At 40.3% G+C, this 11717-nt stretch overlaps 1 long non-coding RNA gene across 1 annotated transcript; it reads left to right on the forward strand.

Moving 5' to 3' along the window:
- Positions 1 to 7856: 7856 nt before the first annotated feature.
- LOC139829060 (uncharacterized) lies at positions 7857 to 10894 on the forward strand. The gene is made up of 3 exons (XR_011741280.1): positions 7857 to 8053; positions 10414 to 10524; positions 10766 to 10894. It is a non-coding gene; the product is annotated as an uncharacterized lncRNA (long non-coding RNA).
- The last annotated feature ends 823 nt before the right edge of the window (positions 10895 to 11717 follow it).

The raw sequence follows: 11717 nt of genomic DNA on the forward strand, positions 1-11717 counted from the left end.
CCTCACAATGACAACTACATTTGCCTCATAATCAAGAAACACCAGTATTAAATTCTAAAAATAGCCCTGACCAGCTAATCTGCAAGCAGAATCTGCACTCCAGACCATGGAAAAATCATTATATGATGGAACTGAAAACTGTGTTGTCTGAAGTGGCTGGTTCTCAACCAGAGAGCATCCTTCCTTTCAGTGCCCTGTGGTTTGCTCTGATTATTTTACACTTTCACTCACCCTGCTCTCTAGCTGTTCTTGCATCCAATACTTAGGAAGCCTGTCCTGGTGAAAGGATTATGAATTCAGTTGTTTTTTCTTGATTTGCTGAGACACTTGATGCCATGCAGTTGAAAAATCACTTATCCCAGGGTCTGGGCGCACTCAAAGGTGGCCTGGAACAGCACCTGCTTCTTCAGACATCCCACAGGATTGTCACCTGGAGCATTACATGCCCCAGATTGAACAATGCCTATTGGGCTGATCTGGCTTTTTTACAGTATTCAGTTCCAAATCACTTGTTTTTAAACAACAGACCACTAGACTAAGCTATATAAGTCATTTTCACTTTTTGCAGTTCTCTCCGGTGGACTTCTACAATTCTTCCCATGACCTCTGCACCACTTGGGCACGAAGGCTGGGAGCAAGTCTTGCCAAATTTACACACCTTTGGAGATCTCAGTGGAGCTTCTGAGGATAATGGGGCCACCAGTAGAGAATCCATCAGTCTCATTTTCCACTCAGTTGTGTTGGGACAAAGCGAGGTAGCCCCATTAAACTCACTTAGTACCAGTGTTTGTATCAACTACAGGTTTTTTTCAGTTGGTTTGTTTGAAGTTTTTGTTTGTCTTGTTTGTTTCTGGGTTTTGTTTGTTTGTTTGGGGTTTCTTGTTTTTCTTTGTTGTTGTAGGCTTTCTTGTTTGCTTTTAATAGAAGAAATAAAGCTGTTCATTCAGCAAAAACTCACTGGAGAAAAGGAATACAGTCTTATTCTACTGAGGCAAACAGAGATCAAAATATCAAGCAACATATTTCAATTAAGTTCAGATGTTATAGCTAAACACATTTATACCACTTTTTTTTTTTTAAACAACCACAGTCTGGACCTCTGTTCTGCCACTACAGTTTGGTTCCCCATTATATCCATAGAATATTCCTAGAATCACCACAAGATCTACTCAAACATCACTGGAGCTCTTAGAAAACTGCTGTCACCAGTGTACTCAAGCATCACATGCATTTTTCATGTTATGCAGAAACACATGCCTTTGTAGGAGAGATCAACATGCAGCTCAAAGTGTTCAAAAGAACCAGGGAACAACACTTGAGCAGATGAAGGTTCATTCCCATTTTCTTCATCTCTTTCAACCTTCCTTACTCCAAGACACATATTCCAGATACATATTTAATGCAGAGCAGTTGATACAGACTGAGGGAGACTGACATGGCACTTATCTGAACAGATGCAGGTTCCAGGACACCTATTGCACTCCAGCCGATAGGAACTTCAGCAGCTCTGAGTCAAAATTGACTTCACAAAAGCACGGCAGCACATTTCACCTTTGCCAACAAACGCTGTGTAAGTCAGTTCATAGTGCTATCCCAAGGGCATATCACCCAGACTTTTCTTATTTCAGCTGAAAGAAAACCTACTACCTGATAAGCTAACAGGATGAATGTTCCAATGACTGCACAAATACGTAGAATTCAAGAGTTTCTGAACTAAACTTCCCTGTTTGTTAAATTCCCTGAGTTTAAACACGTTTTGCAAGTCTTACTAACGTGTATACATACACATTATACTGCCTATTATGAATTTCCTGCAAATACTGAATATTCAGAAGAGTTCTATTTTATTCAATGTTAAATGTCAGCAAGAAAAAACTGCAATCCCTGTTAAGAAACAAGAAAAAAAAAAATCAATATTGCACAAACTTACTTGTAAGGCATCTTAAAAAATGCTATTATAAAGACAGCCCTTCAAACATTCACTGAGTTTCATAAAAAAGTATTATGACTTCAGAAACCACACAAAATGGGAATGAGGCCTTGTATCATCTATTCATTTGTCCTCATTTTTCCAGCAATAAAAGAACATAAGACTTTGCTGTCATAAATACTGTATAGATATATTGACACTACAAAGCACACAAACAACTTGAGGGTCCAGTGTGCTTTGTTCACAGAGGAGAATAGAGCAAACTATCACTCACTCATCTGAAGAACAATAAAGAGTATAAACTGATGTGGTTTGGTTTTTTGGGGCAGTTTTGTTGGTGGTTTTTTTTGTTGTTGGGTTTGGTTTTTCCTCCAAACTTTTGATATAGAACTATTTTTAATATCTCCTGAGCAGCCTCTCCTCTGCCTTTCTTTGGAGAATTGAACAAAGCATGTACAAGCACCATTATTTCTACGGTGACATTCTTTTGACAAAGCAAAAATCTCTGTGACAAAACAGACAAGTCACTGGTTGGTGAAATACAAGTGATATGTTAAACAGATCAAGGAACACACCAAGTTGAATTCTAATCTCCCTTTCATGCATTTCAGACGTTTTAAAATCACGTTCAGTTTCTCTATGTCATGGCCTTCTTGAACCTCAGTAATTACAGTACCTCTAAAAGCAATGAAGGGTGAACCACAGAAGATCTGTAGCTACAGCTCTGTTCAGATAAGCAATGAATTTGACATTTCTAGTAAGCAATTCTCCATTCCTAGAGAATCTCTAGTTGGCTTGAAATAGTGATACATAACCTTTCTGACAGTATTTAAGTATTTTATGCTTTTGTGCTAAATTGAGAAGTGGATGGTGCTTTTTATCCAAAGTTAGAAAGAAAGAGATTGAACTAGGGCTTTACAAACTAAAAGGAAAAAAAAAAAGTGCTTGCCAGAATATGATCTTGTTCCAGGAGAAGAGAAGACGACCAACTATTTGAACGAGCTCACCCAGGCCTACTTTAAATTTTCAGATACATCGTGTTCCTTCATAGGCCTGGAGTAACAACGAAAACCAAGCACAGACTCTTAGAAATGACACTGTCTGCAAGATTTACACATGAAACAAACAAAAAAAACCCAACCAAAGAAAACAAACCACAGCTACATCTTGGATAAGAAAAAAGACTTAGACAAACACATAGGAAAATAAGAAAGGAACAATGACCGAGAGAAAAATGTACCACGTACTCATAAGAATACCAGATGTGATTCTGCAAGCCATGTAACATAGTCCTTAAAACTTAACAGACTTTATTCTGCGGGGGAAATCATTATGGTTATAGACTTACGAGAAAGTGAGGCTGGTAAATTAGTAAAGCAATTTCTTTCTGAATCAGAAAGAGAAAGAACAGCAAGTGCAGAACAAGAAACCAGTATCCAGTAGATTAAGCATTAAACATACAAAGCTTCCCGAAAGCAGACTAAAATTCTGCCAAGTTTTTTTCCTGTGCTTATTGAATGGAAAGTCAGCATAATCCAGCTTAGAAGGAAAAGCATTATGAGGACCAATATAACTTTATAGTAATAGACTTGTGCTCACGGTGAAATGTGACATGTTTAGATCAAATGCCACCTATACCCAACTATGTTTAGTGATCATCTCAGCCCCTTTTTACTCTTTTCCTAGAACTCACTAGTGCCTATTAAAGAGCTTAAACAGAGACTTTATTTGTCCTACTTTTTCAAATGACGTTTGTAATCAGTCTTAACAATATAAAAAGGGTGGATCCAAAGTGCTGTCTTTCTAACTTCATAGTAATTGACATCTAATTTGCACTAGGTGCAAGAACTTAATATGATTCAGAAAAAAGAGTGATTCATGCTTGTGACCTTCTGGTAGTCACTCAGAGAAAACATGACACTTCTGCTCACAAACAGTAAATTTATTTTGTCTGAAGTGGACCAAATTGCAACTGCCCTAGAAGTGGTCAGGATTTTTCTTCCTCTAGGACAACAGTAAGGCTGCTATTAGTACCCATCCCAGATTAAAAAGAACAGAACTTTATTCTTGCATCCTTTAAGAGTAAAAAGATATCACTAGATGGAAAACCCTAAGGCTTTATTTCCTCCAGGTTTTTATTTTTCTTCAACAATTCAGACAGCCTTCTGTGACTGTAAAGGTAAATCCTGTTCTCCATCATCCGCTACTGAGTGGTCCTTTGGCAGGCTGAGCGGATAAACTCACCTGAGAGGAAGAATCCAATCCCATCTTGGCCAGTTTCCTGAAGACAAGTACCAACACGAGAAATACTGTGTGATGAAAGATTGTATACTATTCTGGACTGACTGGGGTCAAGTTTTATGAACATTATGGTGGATTTTCTGACCAGTGTGAGCTCAACAAATCATAGAAAATTAGCAAAGCACGAGAACAACTTCCAATATTGCACCAGAAAGAGAGGAGTCTTCTGTGTTAACCACCACTTGTTAACTGCCATTAAAACAACAGAAGAAATGTTGAAGAAATTACTTGCTCTACTTCATCAAATAAGCTACAAGATAAAACTGGACATCACCTGTTTATGACTCCAAATGAAATTCTTTTGATAAATTAGGAGTTATCTATGTCTTCTTTTGCATGTCAAAAATGCAACACAGGTTACCCTGGCATCTTGTTTGCTTCACAATCTAGTTAGCATACACCTGGAACCTGCTCAGCACGAGTATTCCCAGCATACCTATGTGTAATTGACATATTTTGATATGTGATGTAGAAAAGCTTCTGCTGCTTTGGAGCCTGTCTGTCAGCCTCCTCTGCTACTGTCCAAATCCAATCACCTAAGTTAATGGAGAGGTTTATTTTCCCTATATTGAATCAGGTCTTCAACAACTGACCTGCTGAACTATCCCTAAATTTGACCAAAAAACTCCACCCCAAAACCAACCAACCAACCAACCAACCAAAACAACCCACACCTCTAAATGTTGTAGTCTCAACCAGTTAAAGGTTTTGTTCAAAATACCATGTGCCACAGAAATGTTTGTGATCAAAAAGAAAATAAATACCTTCTGAACCACAAACAGCATTATATTAGCTTGATAATGAAATATCAGAGGACAGGTTGATCACACACCAGCTTTGTCACACAGTCTATAACCACTCAATTCAACACTTCACCGCTGGAATTTCTGCCAGATTTGTCATGCTATTGAACAGTTATTTATCTAAAGTCATGAACAAACAGACAAAACTGAAAGTTCTTTTGAGAAATACTACTAATGCTGTTAATCAGTAAAAGTGTATTAGTCACACCAGTCAACAGTGTTGGTATATAATACTGTAATAGCAAGAAATAAAAAAACCAATGACAGAGAATTCTGGAACATAGAAGGCTTAGAAGTTAAGCATAACACTCATCAAGACACATTTAAAGGTTTGAGTAATTAAAAAAAAAAAAGAAAAAAACATAGAAGGAGCTAAAAACCCACTAAACCCCAAATATCAGGAATCCAGCTGAATAGAAGGGAAAAGTTCAGCCATATACATCAATTAACTGTTGCATATCTACACAATCTTACAAAGTCTCCATCACCACAAGTAGTGCAGGCTCATGATTTTTTTTTTTTGGTCACAGGATTGGAGCTCTGTTCCCATGGCTACAAAGAAGTTCTGAATAATCTTGTGTCATTAAGGATTCTTTGTGCAGATGATGACATTTGGAGAAGAAAGAGGGCTGACTGAAAGTTTTTACTGGGAAAGTGTGTCTGCTAAAGTAAGATCTCTGTATGGAGACCATGACATTAACTATAAAAATAAGAGTGTTGTACATCACAGCACCAATGAGCTCATCAGCAACATTCGCAAATTTCAGGTCAGGTGTCACGTTGGCATTTTTTGGGTTAAGTTTGGGTGGGGTTTTTTTGGGTTTGGGGGGAATGTCCCATGTGTCCATTTGTCTGTGTCCCCCACTCAGTGCATTTCTTACAGTCGATTAATCTGGGGAATCTTAGCAGTCTATATTAAATGTCAGACAGGTAAAGACTGAGAGTATGAGTGTCAAGTTGTTGTTATTAATTTCTACAACAAAAATCCACAGAGCTGTTGAAGATCTGCGTCACCATTCAGAACAAACTTGGGAAATTCACCAGTTTCCTGCACCAAGGGCTTCAGAAGATGACAGTGAATATTATCCTCACTTTAACCCTTAGGAAATTTACTGGTAACTTCGAGATCATAGGAACTAATCACTTATCACACCACTGGTGGAAACACAAGCAAGAAAGAACATCATCATTCCTGCATCACAATGCCTCTGTCAGATGATAAAATGAAACATGAACTTGAAACCAAAGATGACATTATTATAGCTATGTGGATCACAAAGTCATCATTGGTGCTAATTCATCCCTAGATGCAGCTTATATCACATCAAACAGCACAGCTGCTAGAGATTTCCTAGGACATGACAAATCTATCCACAAACACTCGAGAACACCAGACAATGAAGGCTCCAAGGGCATTTTAAAAACCTCCAAAATCTCAAAGGAACAACAACAAAAACAAACAAAAAACCCACCCCACACCCCCCAAAACTTACCTGACATTAAACACTGCAGACTTCAATTAGCTTTATTACACTTACCAATTATGGAACTACAACACTTGGTTTTGTTTTTTCCCTTCAAAGAGATATTAAAAAATACCTACTGTACCTACATACTCAGTATCTCAGGCAAAACGTGTAAAAGTCCACAAGCTCCATTGCAAATCAAGCCATGGTTATTATCAGATAACATGCCACACAACAGAATGCAGAACTCATTGTATATAACTAAGAGAAAATAAAAACTGAACAGGAAAAAAAATTAACACTTATAACCAAAACAGCTAACAGTTAACATTTGTTTCTAATATTTCATATAGAGGCCTATATATCAGAGAAATTCAAGAGTTTCCAAAAGTTACCTGTATCTTTTCTCCACACCTCTGTTGATGCACTGATGAGCTGGAAGAGCAAGGAGCTCAGTCCTGAGGAGCTACTCCAATACTGCAACAGCTTGCACACAGAACAACTCCTCAACAAGCGTAAACCCACTGATGCCCCACTTGTGAGGTCCTGCTAGGGCTCTGCCTGGAAGGTCACAGCACAACTCCTGCAGGAAACCAAAGCATGGTGGGGAAATCACTACTTGATTGATCAGCTGGGAATGTTCCTAATTTCCTCCCATGAAGTGACTAAATGTTGCAATCAACCCCTAATTAGTTGGGAAACAACAGTTGCACTATGGTAGATGCTCCTCACAGTAGCAACTTCCTCTCTACCCCCCTGCAAAATAAACCCAGTTTCCAAGCCTGTGCTCAGCCAAACCTTTCATGCTAAGAGTAAAGCAATGGTGTCTAAGACACAATTTAAATGCATTTTAACCTTTTATTGCTTGTTTTTGTCCTTGTTAATTAAACAAACAAAAAAGGCTAGAAGAAACATTTAATGAAACATGGCCAATCACTTTCTTCTTTCTTTGAATATGTGCAGTATACAAAACGCGGGAAATCCCTCTTAGAAATGAACCTATTCCCCCGCAATCAACTGTTTATTTGTTTAACAAATAACCCTTAATAATAATCATCATCATCATCACTATTCATGGTTTTCTTCCCTGCCCTCTGCAGATACCAAAAGAAATCCATTTTACACACAACTGAAGGAACAGGTATTTACTTCTAATTCCCTCATTCTCGCCACTTCACTTCAGCCTCGCCGCTGCGGTGCAGCTCCCCCCGTTTATGGCAGCGGAGCGACTGCGTTTCCAGGCGATTCTGAAGAAGAACGGGCCAGCACGTGCCGCTGGCGGGCGGCCCCGCGCGCCGCCCGGGGCTCGAGCCCCTCCCGCCACCCCCCCGAACAAAGAGCGGGGTCCGGGGGGGCCCCAAATCCGCACCCGTGCACGGTGCAACAGCAGGAGCTCGTGCTGCTGCTCGCCCCTCTGCAAGCGGCGGGCAGGGGCACGGTGAGCGGGACCGGAGGGAGAAGCATCAGATGCAGATGCGTGCGGGTGGTTTGGGGACAGCCCGGCGGCACCGCCCGCCCCTGCGAGCAGGGACGAACCCCGGGGCTGCCGGCTGGTGAGTGCAGCGTTCGCACGGAAGCGCAGGCTGCTTGGGGTTGGAAGGGACCTCTGGGGAGCATCCAGTCCAACCCACCTGCTAAATAGGTTCAGCTAGAGTAGATTGCACAGGAAGGTGTCCAGGCGGGTTTGAATGTCTCCAGAGAAGGAGACTCCACAACCTCCCTGGGCAGTCTGGTCCAAGGCTCTGGCACCCTTAAGGTAAAGAAGTTTCTCCTCATATTCAGATGAAACCTCCTATTCTTCAATCTGTACCTGTTGCCCCTCGTCCTACCATTGGGCACCACTGAAAGGAGTCTGGTCCATCCTCTTGACACCCACCCTGGAGATATTTATAAACATTAATGAGATCCCCTTTCAGCTTCACAGAATCCCAGAATGTCAGAGATTGGAAGGGACCTGGAAAGCTCATCCAGTCCAGTCCCCCCATGGAGCAGGAACACCCAGCTGAGGTTCCACAGGAAGGTGTCCAGGCGGGTTTGAATGTCTGCAGAGAAGGAGACTCCACAACCTCCCTGGGCAGCCTGGGCCAGGCTCTGACACCCTCACCAGAAAGAAGTTTCTTCTCAAATTTAAATGGAACCTCCTGTGTTCCAGTTTATACCCATTGCCCCTTGTCCTATCATTGGTTGTCACTTCTCCAGGCTGCACAGCCCCACTTCTCTCAGCCTCTCCTCACAGGAGGTGCTTTCCCCATTTTGTGGTGCTCCCTGCAGCCACATGCTCATCCACTCTCAGCCTGAGCCCAGCAGCCTCTCAGCCTGCCCCACTACAAAATACCAGAGAATAACACTCAATGAGGGCAGCTCCACAGCCTTTGAAGAAATAATCACCTTTTTCTCTCAGGGTGGGGTGTGCACAGCCCAGATGTTGGGGTGCCAGGTCCTTACTTTGCAAAAAACAGGTAGTGGCTTACATCCCAGTTACTGACTGGATTTATCTTCTTTTCAGTCAGCCGGGCTGAATACTGGGCTCAGCACGCTGAAATTTACCAAGTTTGCTATTGTAGCTGGACGCTTTCCATTCTCTCCATTAAGTCCATTTACATAAGAGTGCATTAACATATTTCCAGGCATGCTGAGCACAAGTATCCAGCTCTTTTACTGATTTCCATCCAATGTTTTTATATAGTTTGCCTGCAAACCCCAGTTGGAGAGGCCTGTCTGTACTTATTAAAATTCACATGTATCTCAATGGCAATGGCTGCAGGACCAGCACACCTCTGAGGATCTCTTGTGGCAAACCCCGGAGCACACAGAAAGGCTTTTTCTCCTGCCATTTGTAACTTGTTGCAAAAAGCTTTTGTTTAGAGGCTTAGCCAAGTTAACACCAATATTTGGAAAATTTTGGTTTTTGTAGTCACTCCAGACTGTTTAACCCACAACAAAAATACAAATACACATCTAGGAGTTTACTATAACACATGTTTTGCCATCACTGACATGTGTTTGACTATAGGAAGTGAAATTGCTATAAAAAGGTGAACAGTGATAACGTGATTTTTCATTTAGATATTTACCAAGTAACAGCAGCAATAATATGCAATGGAATCAGCGCTTTTTTCATTAAATCACATGCTGTTTATAGTGAAACAACAGATAATATCGATCAGTGAAAGCAATTAAAAAGTAACAGTAAACAAGTAGTCTGGTTTGTGGGAAAGTCAGGAATTCATGGAATACATACCTGTATACGAGACTCAGACAGTTCCGCCCATACAAAAATAAGAAACCACCTGCATGAGCTGTATATGCTTTATGAATGACAAAGATACAGCTATTAGCATGGTTTACAGGCTATGCACCACACTATTCTTTATCAAAAAATGCTAATTTAGTGTCTCAGCTAGCCCGCAGATGCTTTATTGTATCATGACCATTTAGATTCCACTTTTCTCATGCCACAGTCAGATATTGTGAAAAATCAAGTTCCATTTACAGCAGCCATTGTTATCTCACAAAGTAGCACTTCATGCTACTACTGATGTGTTACAGACTATTAACAGTAATTTAGTTTTAAATGCCAGTGCATGCCAAGTGTTCTGGAGATGAATACTAACACGATGAAGTTACGCAGGTGTAGAATATTTTTTAAAAAATGGAAAAAAACACCACCACACACACCACAACCCCCAGAGGAGCTGACTGCCAGCTCTTTGAGAGACCAAACAGAGGATGGGGCTCATCTCTTTGCATTTTAGCTGTAGAAAGTTAGTTATTCCCCCTGCTTATCAGTGGAAATGCATCCCCCTACAGGGATGTCTGAACATAGACACCAACAGCCCAGAAGTATTTATACCCCTGCACTGATCATAGAGGGATATTAAGTAATATTTTATGGTGGTTCCTTGTCTTACAGGTGGATGAGAACACAGCAGTGGCCTGTTGGTGATCCTTCCAGTTACACGTGGTGTTTTACAGGACAAAACATCCCACAACCGGTATGATGAGAGCTCTGCCTACCAAACAGGTGATTTTCTCGTTCCTGGAACAGCCTCTATGTTTACCTGCTGCCTCTCATCTCCTGCTTAGTTTGTTGTAACTCTATTAAAAGTGTTTCTTGTACCCTGTTGACATTACAGCTGAGTTCATATGTAAGCACATTATAATAATTAATGAACAAAAATTAAAAGCAAAATCAGATAAGTAAGCTACCAGAGCTCTCTGGAGGATGAGTGGTCCCATTTAACATCTATTCTTTTAATAAACAGTCAACTGCCTGAACAACGCAGAGAAAGCGAGAAGTACAGAGTCTGATGGATACTTAACCACCTACAAAACCTGCTCTGCCCAGTCCCTTTCCTGTATGTTCAAAACTAAATATGCCCCATCTGGGCTCAGCATTGGACAAATAACTGTTTATCTTTATAAATACCTAGTAAACCTAATTAACTGATTCAGATGGATAATAAAGGAGAGATGATGCCAAGAAAGGATTGTCCCTTTACCACATCCTTCCCTGTTTCCTCTCCCTGGTTCTTTTGCTGTAAAAGCTGCCTCAGGGTGGGATTTCTTATGGGCAATATGGGAGAAGATTCGATATTTGGCCTGTGTATCCCCTTTTGGGTTTAGCACAAGAGATAAAGCAGGAGGTTTATTAAGCTGGGAATGCGTTTTGAGAGACTTTGCCAGCACTGAAATGGTTACTGTACGTTGAAACAGTTCTTCACCTTTTTGTTCAATGTGAAAGGCAAAAAAAGAGATGCAAATATGAAGCAATGTGTCAGTTCTGCTAAATAAAAATGTGCACAGTAAAACTAAATCACATACATTGAAGTGTTATTTTGGTTTTATGGAAATGTAATCTGTGTTATGACATTTGCATTTCATATAACTGCTATGGATAACTAATCTTCCAATGCATTGCATACCATTTTGTCACCAAAAAAAGTAATACTGTATCATCTGCTTCCACCTGTACACTAGAATATTCCATGACAAATGTATCAACATCAATTGTATAAATTCACTTGAGAGCCAATGGAAAGTATGGATACATTTAATGGAAAGATTTCTTTTTCCCTTAAACGCTACACAGCTATTAGAAGATATCATAGCTTGCTAGCAAATAAAAAACCACAACATCAAACAACACAATATATGGATGTTTGTATGCTTCTGAATTTTGAGTGAAAATTAAATACATCAATATAGACTGCCAAT

This window comes from Patagioenas fasciata, chromosome 13 (genome assembly GCF_037038585.1).
Source record: "Patagioenas fasciata isolate bPatFas1 chromosome 13, bPatFas1.hap1, whole genome shotgun sequence".
NCBI lineage: Eukaryota > Metazoa > Chordata > Aves > Columbiformes > Columbidae > Patagioenas > Patagioenas fasciata.